General features: G+C 55.9%; 1 protein-coding gene across 1 annotated transcript in view; it reads left to right on the forward strand.

The window, feature by feature from the left end:
• Positions 1-3,505: 3,505 nt before the first annotated feature.
• Positions 3,506-13,989, forward strand: part of COQ8A (coenzyme Q8A) — a 40,360-nt gene continuing 29,876 nt past the window's right edge. Inside the window, exon 1 of the mRNA XM_049635124.1 lies at positions 3,506-3,612. The gene's annotated coding sequence lies outside the window, so the exon portion shown is untranslated. The remainder of the gene's footprint in view (positions 3,613-13,989) is intronic.

The raw sequence follows: 13,989 nt of genomic DNA on the forward strand, positions 1-13,989 counted from the left end.
ATGAAGCCCAGAAGGCTGTGACATGACAGATTTTAAAGTACTGAAGTAAAAAAAAAAAAAAAGCAAGCAAGCAAGCAAGCAAGCAAGCAAGCCCTGTCAACTAAACATTTTATATCCAGCAAAACTATCTTCCAAAAAAAAGATGAAGGAGAAATTAAGACATTTCCAGATGAACAAAAACCATTCATCACTAGCACATCTACCCTGTAAAACAATAAATGGTATCCTTGAGGCTAAAATGAAGGGACAGTAACTCAAATCCATATGAAGAAATAAAGAACCCTGGTAAAGGAAACTACATAGGTAAGTATAATAGGCAGGATAGGTATATTTTTTGTTTGTAACTCTTATTTTTTTCCTGATGTAAAAAAAACTACATAAAGCAATAATGATAAATCTGTGGGGATGGGCAGACAGTGTATAAAAATGTAATTGTATTGGAGTGCCTGGGTGGCTCAGTTGGTTAAGCGTCCGACTCTTGATTTTGGCTCAGGTCGTGATCTCATGGTTTGTGAGTTCGAGCCCTGCATCAGGCTCTGTGTTCTGACAGTATTGAGCCTGCTTGGAATTCTTGCTCTCTCCCTCTCTCTGCCCCTCCCCTGCTCATGCTGCACACTCTCTCTTTCTCTAAATAAGTAAATAAACTTAAAAAAATGTAAGTGTATGGCAATAACAACACAGAAGGGGGAGAATGGAACTATATAGGAGCAAAGTTTTTGTATATTATTGAAACGAAGTTAGTATTAATTTGGACCAGAATATTAATTATACTCCAGCGCAACCACCAAGAAAAAAGGGCATGACCAACTCTGTCACACGCGACTGATAGTTTAAGATGAGCCCTGAGGATTGACTGGTTGGTTTGGCAACATTAACGTCACGGGTGCACAATTCTGGGGCATGGGAGGGGGGAAAGCTGACCAGGTTGGATCAGGTAGAATGGGAGAAAAGGAAGTAGAGAAAATGAATATAAAGAGTTTTGCTGAAAATGGGAGCAGAGAAATGGAGATGGGGTGAAGGGTGAGAGGCAGCTCAGCAGGTTTGCATGCTGGTGGGAAAGATTCAGAGTGGGAAAAATTGATAAGTGCCTTCTCTGTCTCTGTCATTAGGAAGATTTTTGGAGATCAGAGGGGGATTATTGGAGGATGATGCTTCTCACCCAAATGTCCCAGGCACTGGCATCTTTGGTTATTGGGAGAGTATGTATACATTGAATAATACTGTACTAATATATCGCACCCATTAGAAAACATATACAAATCGGGGTGCCTGGGTGACTCAGTCGATTAAGCATCTGACTTCAGCTCAGGTCATGATCTTACAGTTTGTGAGTTTGAGCCCCACATCAGGCTCTGTGCTGACAGCTCAGAGCCTGGAGCCTGCTTTGGATTCTGTGTCTCCCTCTCTCTCTGCCCCTGTCCCCACTCATGTTCTCTCTCTCTCTCTCTCTCTCTCTCTCGAAAATAGATACACATTTAAAAAAGAGAAATATTTGTGGATGTGCAAGCATTAAAAAAATGCACAAAATATAAATATTTAGAAGCTTAAGAAAAACTTGAAAAAATGTCTTGTTAATGAAGATGACATATTCTATAATCATTAACTAATACTGCAAGACACTCAAGAGTGAGGTGCATAGTAAATGAAATCCGTATTTCAAATATCATCTCGCTAATTTTGAATTTTTTGGCTGTTTATCAGCTACAGGTAAGAGTCATCCTTGCTCTTGTGAAGGTTCATATGAACAGCAGTCATGACTTTTCTTGTCATGACTGCATTCATTGTTTTCTTGTTCTTCACCCCGCCTGAATTAATTAATTAACTTATTTATAAGTAGGCTCCACACCCAATGTGGGGCTTGAACTCACCATCTTCAGATAGAGTTGGATGCTCTCCAGACTGAGCCAGCCAGGGGCCCCAACTTTTTTTGTTTAATGTAAAGGTGCCAGGATATAAAAAGATACAAAGTAATATGAACCCCAATATATCCATTATTCTCCTTCCATGATTATCAACCCTTGCCCTACCCTGTCACATTTTGAAGCTAGTCCCCTACTTTGTATTATTTTATCTGGAAATAATTCCGTGTGTATCTCTTCCGTGTGTGCAAGGAATCTTTGCAAAAAAGCAACCACAATGTCATTATCATACCTTGAAATGTAATTTCCAGGAATCTTTAAGTGGCAGTAGTGGGGGAATCTGTTTTGCAGTAAACACACACACACACACACACACACACACACACACACCATAGATCAGGAAAGAGAGAAATGCGTTTTTAACATAATAAGGCTGAGGTCATTTCGCAAGGAGTAAGGTCCAAATCATGTTAATGTGGCGGATTCCTTCTTTGCACAGACTAGCAGGGGACACATCTCTAGTAAACTAGATTGGTGGCCGTTTAGAAAAACTCTTTAACGTAGGGGGTTATGTTGATCTTCAGGTCCTTTAGAGAAAAGCGACCCCTGGCTTTGCAGGCAGAGAACTGAGCTGGCGTGAAGCAAGCCTCATCCGACTCATCTAAGGGGGTGGAGTTTGCAAACTACAGAAAGGGATGAACGGGGGCGGGGGGGGGGGGGCCCCCCCCCCTAAGGCCGGGGGGGGGGGGGCGGGGGGGGGGGGGGGCAGGAAGGGGGGGGGGGGGGGGGGGGGGGGGGGGGGTCCCCTGACCCTAAGGACCGGGCGGGGGTCCCAGGCGGGCAGGGGTCCAGGAAGGGGGGCAGTGTGAGGGAGCAGGGTGGGAGGCAGCAGGGGGCACCTGTTGAAGACTTGACCCTTGGGGTTGACCTTTCTCTCCTGCTAAAGTCCAAGTTCCCAGTTCTTAGCCCTGTCCTGCTTGGGGCAGCTATGCCCCTCCCCATAACCCCCTAAGTCTCCTCGAAGTAAACTTTGTGTTTCAGGTGCAGAAGTGAGGGGGGACGGGGTCAGAATCTGGGCCGCGCCCCGCAAGATCCGCTCTCCTGGGGACGAAGCCCCCTCCCCGGGAAGAAGGGGCTCCTTCTTGGGGCCACGGGCCATACGGAACTGGGGAGCTACGTTCACCCCTGGATTTATTATGCCACCCCGCCCCCCATTCCGTGTGGACGGATGGGTTTTGATATTTTTCCAAAGACTTAAACGTTTATTCCCAGTCTCACACTGGACCACCTTAGGCTTGGGTGACGGCCGAGGACAGCTCCGCAGTCCCGCTCTCGAGGGCCCTCGGGAAGGGGATCAGCCTGGCGGGGGGGCGCCCCGCGAGCTCCGGCCGGGAGCGGGGGTGCCTGCGGAGGGCGCGTCCCGGGGACACGCCCCCCCCACCTTGCCCCGCGGCTCGGGCAGCCTAACTAGGGCAAAGGGCAGCACGGAGGGGGGTCGGGCGGGGCCTGAGCGGCGGGCGGCCTCCCATTGGCCTCCCTCGCTCCGCCCTCGATCCCGATTGGTCACGGTGTGAAGCCGGAGACGGCGGCGCGGCCAATGAGGGCGCCCGCGGGGCGGGGCCGCGGAGGCCCGGAGCACGGGCGCGGGCGAGTCGGTAAACAGATCCGGGGCGCTTGCGGCGCCGGCGCTGCGGCGGGCGAGCGCGTGGAGGCGGCGCGAAGGTGACCGCGGGGCCCCGCTTCCTGCCGCCGGGTAAGCCTGCGGCGCGTCCTGCTCGCCCTCCGCGCGGGCCCCTTCGTCGCCGTGCTGCAGGCCCGCGGCCTCCCCGCCGCGAGTTCCGCCTACCCCGGGCCCCGCTCGCGGCGCCTCCTGCCCTGGTGGGCCGCGGGGTCCCTGAGGCGCGCAGAGCAGTCCCGGTGGCCGCCCGGACGCCTGGCCGTCTCAGGCTCGTTCTCTTCACCCCCATCCCCCGTGCGCTGTGTCTCAGGGGCTCTGCGCGTCCCCGGCTGGAGGCTTGTGTCCGAACTTTGACCCCCTGGGCCCGGCCCAGCTGTTGGGTCTCACAGGTGGCGGTTGGCGGTGTACTTGGGAAAAGAGGCCCTTCTTGGCCCCTTCCTCCGTTCGCTCCTCTGGGGCCCGTCCCCCTACTTCTCCAAGCACTGGGGGTCCTGGGAGTGGTTTGGGCTACATTGCCCGCCCTGGTGCCTTTCCCTCGCCCCAGCAAGCCCCCCTGCCGCACCCTGCCCATTGCCTCCCCCTCCCCCCACCCTCCCGCGTGCCCTGGGGATGGAGGATGCAGCAAGGACAAGTCTGGGTGCAGGTGCTCTCCACGTGGTTGAGAGATGCCAGCCTCCTGAAGGGCGACAGACTTTGGGCTGGGCTGGCTCTCAGCCTGCACTGGACGCTACCCATTGGAAAACTTGTGGCGCTCACTTGGCCCTTGGGTGTGCGTGACAGAGGACCGAAGAGCTGGGCCTGCCAAGCCCCACTGGTTGCCAGAGATCCGAGCGTGCATGATGCCAGCCCGCCAGTTGTCATGTTGTGGCTGGACAGGTCACCCCGCAGGAGGGCCCTTCCGAGAAGAGACAGGGCGGGTGCTGTTGGTTCACAGGACCAGCATCTTTAGGACTCTGGCGACGGCTCTGTATTTTGTTCAGCCTTGCAAAATAATGCAGGCAAAGCAGGGTTATTACGATTTTGGGCCTGACCTTGGGGAAGTCGAGGGCAAAGTGAAGCAGGTGGTCTGGGGACTTCCCTGTGTGATGCGGGAAAACAGGGATTTTTACTGTTCAGACCGGAGAGTTCTTTGTTGTGGGAGGTTTGACCTGCGCGATGTAGGATGTATAACAGCATCCCAGCCTCTATCCACTATACAGATGCTGGTAGCACCCCTGCCCCCGCCAGTTGTGACAATCAGAAATCTCTCCAGCCGTTGCCACATTGTCTCCCCGGGGGCAGAATCGCCCTTGGTTGGGAACAATTGACGTGAGACTGTCACAAGAGTGTTCTCATGTCGCCAGTGTTCTCATAAAGCCTGCTGTTCCCTGCCTGTGAGTAGTTGAGGGGTTTAGGCAAAGGGTCGTGTGGTCCCCGTGCCCTAAGCCACTGATGGAAGCCCTGTCAATTGGGCTTTGAAGGGGATTCCACACCTGCCCCTGGAGGAGGAGGAGGAGGGAGGAACGCACGGGCATTGACTTGTGCCTGCTGGGTGCAAGGCAGTGAGTGGCTGGGTCCAGGGTGCAAAAGTGGAGGCTGGCGGTTTCTGTCTTTGGGGGCTTTGCGAGACGGTGGGGGATAAGCATAGGAAATGACCGTGGGGCGGTTTGTAAATGGTGAGCAAAACAAGTTTCAGCTTCTGAACCCTGGCAGAAAGGCCAACTCATTTATCCACAAGTGGCATTTCCAAGGTGACACTTTAGTTATCTTGCGTGTTGTGATGTAGGAGGGGGCCGGCCCGTGTGCGCAGAGAGTAAGCAGCCACATTTCAAACACGTGCGTGGGGATGTTAACGTGTGTTCCTCCATGAGAGAGAGTGCAGCGTGGGCACGTGTGTCCTTCGTAAAGTTCTTTTATATGGTCGATCGAAGCGTCTGAGTCAAAGACGGTCATGTTGGAGAAAGATGCTTTTACTTCTGCATGTAGATTTTGCCTTCTGGATAACCTGGAATTTCCGTCCCAAAGTTCTAAGTGCCAAACCGATGGGGATGCAGAAAAGCTGAAAAGCAGCGATTATTGCATAGGGTGAGGAAAAACATCTCAAGTCTCCACCTCCCACAAATTTCCCTTTCTTGTTCATCAATCCTGGGGGGATGTGTCAGGATTTTCCCATAACGTTGTTTGGTCAGTTAGGCGGCGGCTGGGTGCCTTTTGTTGCCTGTAGAAAAGGATCTGGGCAGAGAGGTCACTTCTCCTTTCTCAACAAGAAGTTTAGAGAAGTCCAAACTTGGCAGGATAATTTTCCGCCAAGAGCCACGGACAGTGAGTCATTATCTTTGCCAGTTGAAACAAGAGCCGTGTGCAAAATTAGACAGGAATATTTAGAGAGTTGTCTTGCTCTGACAGTGGCATCTGGAAATAGTTCATGCATTCCTGCCGAATAACAGCCAGGAACTTGGGGCCCGTGGAAAAGAGAGAGTGCAGTGGGGAGCACAGGGGCCCCCTTCGTCAAGAGTTGTATCTACAAGAGGGACGACATCCGCCGATCCTGAGGCAGGGCCAGGACCCTGATGCATCTGGGGGCTTCTCCCTGCACTTTGCAAACCCGAGTGGGTACCCGCTGGTCTGTCGTAAACGATATTGCTCGTTGTGGGGTTACAGACTCCTGAACCCTTGACCTTTTGCTTTGAGGTCAGGGGCCCATAGAATAAAGTCAGAAATGACCCTGGAAATGTCTTTTTATTTTTTATACTTGGGCGTGATTTGTTTTTAGTGTGTGCATGTGGAGAAGATTCACGGGAGAGCCGAGTGATTTTCGCTCAGATTGACATTTCAGGGTGTAATGGAACAGCGATTGTGTTCTTGTCCTGAGAGCCCTAGACTTGCATGTGTGTGTATGTGTGTGTGTGTTTTAAATGTCCTCCTATTCCCACCTGGGCTGGGGGAGAGGGGCTACATTTGGTCCACACCTGGAAAATCCTGTGTCCCTGCGGGTCAGTGCCCCTCCGTATCCTGTCCCTGAAGAAAAGCCCACCCTGCAATCTGGAATTTCCTCCTCATTGATTGGTTGACTGCCTTGTGCCTGGTGTTGGGAATATCAAAGTGAACAGCACTTGGGTCCCTGACCACAGGGAACTTGTAGTAAGGGGGGTACAGATTCCACCTCACGGCCCTCCGTGTGGTTTAGATTAGGGGCTCTGGGGGGAAACTGTGAAGACTTTTTGGACAAGGAGTGTTGGGGGAGGGCTCTGAGGATGAGCAGGGCATCCGCAGGAAGAGGCAGGAGTTTGAGGGGTCAGGGGTCAGTGCTTCCCAGACTCTCTGTGGCAAAGGACCAGGTTTTATTTTCCCTCAGTTTGTTTGAGCAGTGCGTGCAAAGCAGAGTAAACATGTCACACGATGCTGTTGCTGTAGAAGTTTCTAGGCGCTCACTCCTCTTACTGCATGGAACACGTTACCCGTCCAAGACTCCTGTTTGAGTAGCACCCGTGGCTCCCTGAGCAGGGGCCATGGGGTAGGTGAGTGCAGGCTGGTGGGAACACTTGGGGTGAGCTCTCATGTTTCCTGTTGAAGCAGTCTCTGTCCTCCACCCTCACGATTTGGGTGAGCTTGGGTGAGTTGGGTGAGTTTGGGTGAGTTGGGTGAGCTTGGGTGAGCTTGGTCAGCTTGGGTGAGCTTGGTGAGTTTGGGTGAATTTGGTGAGTTTGGGTGAGTTGAGTGAGTTTTGTGAGTTTGGGTGAGCTTGGGTGAGTTTGGGTGAGTTGGGTGAGTTGGGTGATTTGGGTGAGTTTGGTGAGTTTGGGTGAATTTGGGTGAGTTCTCGGGTGAGCTTGGGTGAGTTTGGTGAGCTGGGTGAGCTTGGGTGAATTTGGGTGAGTTGAGTGAGTTGGGTGAGTTTGGGTGAGTTTGGGTGAATTGGGTGAGTTGGGTGAGCTTGGGTGAATTGGGTGAGTTGGATGAGTTGGATGAGTTTGGGTGAATTTGGGTGAGTTGAGTGAGTTGGGTGAGTTTGGTTGAGTTGAGTGAGTTGGGTGAGCTTGGGTGAATTTGGGTGAATTGGGTGAGTTGGGTGAGCTTGGGTGAGTTTGGGTGAATTTGGGTGAGTTGGGTGAATTTGGGTGAATTGGGTGAGTTGCGTGAGTTGGGTGAGTTTTGGTGAATTGGGTGAGTTGGGTGAGTTTGGGTGAATTTGGGTGAATTGGGTGAGTTGGGTGAGCTTGGGTGAATTTGGGTGAGTTGAGTGAGTTGGGTGAGGCAGAGTGGTGCTTCCACACGTTTTATCTCAGCAGTGGGGTCGGGGCCAGGAGGGCTTGGCGTTGTACTCCTGGCAATTTTCAGCTGACATTCAGCTCAGGCCAGAAAGGGTTGCCGAGCACTCCCGGTCATGAGTCCAGCTGCAGCCTAGGGGGCCCGTAGAGAGAGAGAGAGAGAGAGAGAGAGAGAGAGATCGCTTGCTGCCTTGGTGTGTGCACAGTCTGGGGCACATGGTGCAGGGCCCAGCGGGGTACCAGCCTTCTGCTGCGGGAGCCCAGGGTGGCGTGCAAGCTGGTTCTGCTGGAGAGGACTGGGAAAGTGCCTTCTGTGCCCGGAGGCCTAGGTGCTTGGCCTGAAGGACGTGTGCGTTTTCCCCAGGAGAGAAAAGTTTGGAGGCCGAGGCAGGGACAAAGGTCTGGCGGCCAGTGGGCATTGCCAGGGGGAGGGGGAAGCCAGGCCGGCAGCCCGGTGAGGCGGCTTGTGAGAAGCGAGGGCGGCGGGGTGGGGGAGGGGAGGTGCAATGCATAGGTTGAAGAGAATATAAATCTGTGCAGGTGGAGGTTCTAGATGAAGCGACTGGTTGGCCGCTGGCGGCTGAAGTTTCGGGAGGAGCTGTTTGGGGCGGATGGTGGTGTCACCGCTGAAAACAGAGTCCGCGGGAGGAGGGGCAGCTGGTTTAGGGAAGGCGGTGATGACGGTTCCAGACACAAAGCGGTTGAGGTGCCTGTGGACTCGACTGCTCTTTGTTCGAAGATATAGTTTGTGTGCAGTAGGCTCACCTTCCTCACGGGCTGTCGTGCAGTTTGACAACCGCATAGAGTCACATAACTGTCACTGTGGTCAGGGTGTAGGACAGATGCGTCGGCGCCCACATTTCCCTGTGTCCCTTCGCCGGTGCCTGTGGGACTTGGGGGGATGATGTGGTGTGTGTGTGTAGCCGGGTCAGTTCTAGAACCGGCTCAGTGGTTGAGATGGCCCGGGCCGAGCGCAGGGATGCGCACACCTGGGCCAGCCCGGGGAATGGTGAGGGTCGGCGGGGGGCATGCTGGGGGGGGGGGTAGGACCAGGCCCGGGGACCCCCTGAGCTGGGTGGGAGGTGGAGGAGGGACCGGTGTAGGCTGCAGAGCTGGAGCGAGATGTGGGAGTGCATTTTGGGGACCAAGGAAGGGTTTCAGGGGACAGAGGGCCCGGTAGGAAACAGAGGAGAGTGGTGTTAGCTGAGCCAGGTGGCCTGAGGCATCTGGTGGCCGTGATGGTTGTGGAGAGTGTTGGGGGGAACTGGGGTCCGCTGAGCGAGAGGAGGCTGGGGGTGGGGAACGCTGGGGGAGCGGGTTTGTGGACTTGAGCGGGACGGTTTCAGTGGAAGGAGAGAGTGAAGGCGACCGCGCTCTCGCTCTCGTAGGCGGGGAGAGCGCTCGTGGAGGAAGGAGGGGGAGCTGGGCAGGGAGAGAGGGAGAGGGGGTCTGGAGGGTGGAGGTGTGGGCCGGGGCTCGCAGGCTGTGTCCGGGAAGCAGGGAGGCAGCTGCGGAGCGAGGGAGGCCCCGCGCCTGGCGGGAGGGGCCGGGGGTCCCCGGGTCACCTGAGGAGCAAGGCGGGCGGGTTGTGCCTCGTGCCCTCCGCCAGGGCCCCGCTCCTGCCCGCCGAGGAGGTGCTTGTTCTGCTGGGCTCGCGAGTGTGTGCGGTGTGCGTGTGAGTCACTTCAAGCGTGAGTGCATGCGTGTATGTGTGGATGTGAGTGCACGAGTGTGTGCATGTGCGAGTGTGTTGGTGACCGTGTGTGTGGTGTGAGTGTGCACGTGAGTGTGAGCATGTGTGTGCACGTGCAAGTGTGTTGGTGACTGTGTGGTGTGAGAGTAAGAGTGTCACTTGGAGTGTGAGTACACACGTGTGAGTGTGGGTGTGAGCGCACGTGTGTCCACGTGCAAGTGTCTTGTGGCTGTGTGTGGTGTGAGTGTGCATTCACAAGTGTGCACATGAATGCGAGCATGTGTGTGCACGTGCAAGTGTGTTGGTGACTGGTGAGAGTGTGTACACGAGTATGCATGTTTGTGAGTGCAACCACGAGTGTGTTCATGTGTGTGTTGGTGACTCTGCGTGTGGTGTGCGCATGCATGAATGTGCATGTGTGTGTGAGCGTGAGAGCACGAGTGTACACGTGTGTTGAGTGAGAGCATGTGTGTGCATGTGAGTGTGTTGGTGACTGGTGTGCGTGCATGTGCACAAGTGTGCATGTGTGTGAGTGTGAGCATGGGAGTGTGCATGTGGGAGTGTTGGTGACCAAGTGTGGTGTGAGAGTGCGAGAGCACATGAGTGTGTGCATGTGTGTGTTGGTGACTGTGGTGTGAGAGCACGTACACGAGTGTGCATGGTGTGCGAGTCAGCACTTGAGTGTGCACGTGTGTTGGTGACTTGTGTGAGGGCACGTGCACGAGTGTGCGCGTGTGAGTGCGAGCGCATGAGTGTGTGCATGTAGGAGTGTGTTGGTAACTGGCGCATGTCTGTGTGAGTGCGAGCACGAGAGTGTGCGTTGGTGACTGTATGTGAGTGTGGTGTGAGTGTTCGTGCAGGAGCGTGAGTGGGTGTGGAGGAGAGGCAGGGAGGTGTGTCCCTCCCGGGCTCAGTACTCATGACCACACCCTGGGTGGAAGAGGTGTGTGTTGGGAGGAAGGGGAAGCCCCTTCTGCCCCTGGGGGACGGCGGGTCCCCGCCCTGGCAATTGCTCCGCCCTCCAGGGCCTAGAAGGGTGGGCACCGGAGTCGTCCTGCGGTTACTCTTCCCAGACCCTGTCGCCCCCGGTTTTCAGAGCCGGCCTGCGCTGAGCTGACCCGGGGTCGGAGTTACTTCCTGCCTGGCCCTGCGCCGGGTGGGCTGGAGGGTGGAGGTCCCAGAGGTCCCAGCCCGTCGCCCTGCAGGCGGTTACCGTTTGGCAGGTGAAGGCCGTGGCTCTGGCTCGCGAGCGTGTTCACGGCCCACATTTGGGAAGCCTCCTGCCGGCACCGCGTGGAGCCCAGCGATGGTGGGCGGGGCCCACCGTCTTCCTGCTTCCCTCTCGATTTCTCCTGAGCAAGGGGTGAGGCAAGATGGGCGCAGTCGGCCCCCATCCTGCGCTGGCGCCACCCCTCCCGGGGCTGGAGTGTGCACCAGCAGCAGTCACCCTCCCGTCTGCCCCTCCCCTGCCCCCACCCTGCTAGACTGGGATGCTGCTGCTGCCCGCTGGGTGGCTGTGCCCCGGGGGTTCCAGGGCGGTGGTCGACGTGGGTGTTTCCCCGTGTGCTTGATGATGGGGCTCTGCAAGTGAGGGGGAACCCGGTGCAGACCGGTGCTCGCCTCTGGGGGCGGAGAAGGCGCCAGACCCCGTGGGGAGTAGAGAATTGGGTGAGAGGGCTCCCCTCTGATGCGGGGAGGGAGACGGGACAGGGACACAGAGTCACACAGGCCTTCTGGAGGCCACCCGAGGCCATCAAGAGATGAGGGTGGGGGACGGCCACCCTGCAGGGTTTGCCATTCTGTCAGGACGGGGAGGATTTGGGCAGAGCAGGTGGTATTCCAGGGGGAGGAGGAGAGAGCAGCACACGGAAGTAGGAAACTCTGTGTGTATGCGCACACGTGTGTGCGTTGGGTCATCCTGGCAGACACCCTAGGGTGTCGGGAGCAAGGGTGAGAGGTGAGGCTGGGAAGGTGCCTTGGGGTCTGCAGTGGAGGGACTGGGAGGCCAGGCCAAGGCCTGCGGCCTTACTTCTGCAGCCAGAGGAGAGGGGACATCAGTGAGGTGACTCAGTCCCCTGCCTAGGGGCCTTGTTGCCTCTCTCCCTGCGATCATCTTCCCATTTCTCCCCCGAGTATAGTTGTCCGTCTCGAGTTGTTCCATGTCTGGGTAAAGTCCCCGGTTTTAAAAAGCACTGGGGATTTTGGGGCACCTGGGTGGCTCAGTCGGTTAAGTGTCCAACTTCGGCTCAGGTCACGATCTCATGGTTCGTGGGTTCGAGCCCCACGTCAGGCTCTGTGTTGACCATTCAGAGCTTGGAGCCTGCTTCGGATTCTAGGTCTGCCTCTTCCTCTCTGCCCCTTCCCAGCTTGTGCACGCGCATGCTCGCTCTCTCTCTCTCTCTCGCTTTCTTGCTCTCTCTCTTTCTCTCAAAAATAAATAAATGTTAAAAAATTAAAAAAAAACACTGAGATTTTGCATGCACATCTTGTGCTGGTGTCCCTTTCTGGGCTGCGTGTAGCATGTGGAGGCGTGTGCTGGGTGCAGTGTGGCATCTGAGGGCCACGTACCCAGTGTCTCCTTCTGGCTCATACACACCCAGAGGTGGACTTCAGTGTGGGGCGTCTTTCTGCCATTTATGTCTGAGACCAGAGCAGGCCCGCCCGGGTGGCCAGGCTCGCTGGGGTGGTGCTGGTAAGCGGACGCTTAGTCCAGGTAACCCGGGAGCTTTCCGGAAGGGGCAATCTGGCCAGATGGCCTTTGAGAGCCCTGCCAGCTCCGGGATTTCTATGACTCACGATTTCCCCAACCAGGTGGACACGCTTTTCAGGGCATGAACCTCGCTGTGTCTCCGGGAGAGTGACTGGATTTAAAACGTTGACGTATTGATGTGGGGACAGATTCCTTACCTGCTTCTGTCTTAGGCCCCCGGGCAGCAAGGAAAGGACGGGAGCCTGGAGTCAGGCCAGTGCGGGAGGGCCAGCACCTGACGTCTTTGGGGCTTCGGGGAGATTTCTTCTGCTTGTCGAGCTTTCTCTCCCCAGCAAACTGGGACAGCCTCTCGCAGGGTTGTTGTAGGGCAAGGAGCGTATTTCATTGAAACAGGAAATGTGGAGTGGAGGTGTTGTGACAGATTAGGAAGACAAAAAGTGATGAAAAGCATTTTGAGGGGCACCCGGGTGGCTCAGTCAGTTAAGCGACCAACTTTCGGCTCCGGTCACGATCTCGTGTTGTGTGCGTCGGGTTCTGCGCTGGCAGCACGGAGCCTGCTTGCGATTCTCTGTCTCCCTCTCTCTCTGCCCCCTCGCCACTCAGGCTCTGTCTCTAAAAACAAATAAACGAGACTTGGACTTAGTGGCACCCCAGGCTGTGCACAGTGCCTGGCACGTAGCCGATGCTCGATAATGGTGTGATGTTGAGCCCAGCCTCGGAAAGGGCTTGCCGAAGACTGGGGCACGTTTACGCTGAAAGCCGGCAGGATGTGGTCGTCGGGAAGGAGAATGTATTTTGAGCGGCTGTGGGACAATCCAGCACCTGACACTTGGTTGGCACTCGGTGCTGTTTGTGGGGTGACCAAACTAATTATTTCAGAAGAATGATCTGGACGGTATTCTAGAACCTAGCCGGCCCCTCTTCCCGCCCAACCGTTTGCCTTTTTAAAAATAGCCGCTGTATGAGTGTCCTGCGGCTGCTATGACCAATCATCACAAACCCACCAGCTTAAATCCCTGCAGATCTCGCTACGGTTCTGGAGTCAGAGGTCCAAAACGGGCGTCAGGGCGCAAGTGGCCCTTGATTTCCCGTTTCCCAGCCTGTGGGGGTGGCCTGTGGCCCTTGGCTGTGGCCCCTGCCTCACACGTGCACCGCCGAAGCCCCGCTTCTGTTTCTCTCGTTCGACCCTCGTCTCTCCCATAAGGACCCGCGAGGAACTGGGCCCATCTCGATAATCCCCCATCCTGCGGATCTTGAACTGAGTCCCATCTGCAGGTAAGGTAACCTAGCCGCAGGTTCCGGGGACCAGAGCGTGGACACGTCTGCCAGGCATTCTTCAGCCTGCCACGTGTGACCACAGCCCTTTAAATTGCTGAACTCCCTTTACGGGGAGCTCCTCCACCGCGGCTCCGGGCCTCCCCACCCAGGGTCCCGTCCACCTTCCCATGTGACGGGGCTTGTCCTCTGCGTCTTTGGGATCAGCCTGGGTGTCGGGGCGGGTGGATGTCTGAGAGGCGCCACTCCGGCGAGGGGCTTAGAGAAAAGGTGTGTGTGTGTGGGAGCCGTGACTTACCCAGCAGGGCAGGATCCGGCCAGCCCCGGAGATGAGGGCAGCCCTCAGGCGCAAAGAGTCAGGTTAGGGCCGGATCGGGAACGTGTCCTTGAGTAAGTATGGCGCTCACACGTGCAGGGTATATCCTCCTGCGCAGAGTGGACACCGTAAGGATTTATGCCGTAACTTCCGGGCAAGAAGCAGGTTTTAGGGGAGGTTCAGGAACAGGCCTGGAGGGGCCTGGCTGGTC

Source organism: Panthera uncia, chromosome F1, assembly GCF_023721935.1.
Source record: "Panthera uncia isolate 11264 chromosome F1, Puncia_PCG_1.0, whole genome shotgun sequence".
NCBI lineage: Eukaryota > Metazoa > Chordata > Mammalia > Carnivora > Felidae > Panthera > Panthera uncia.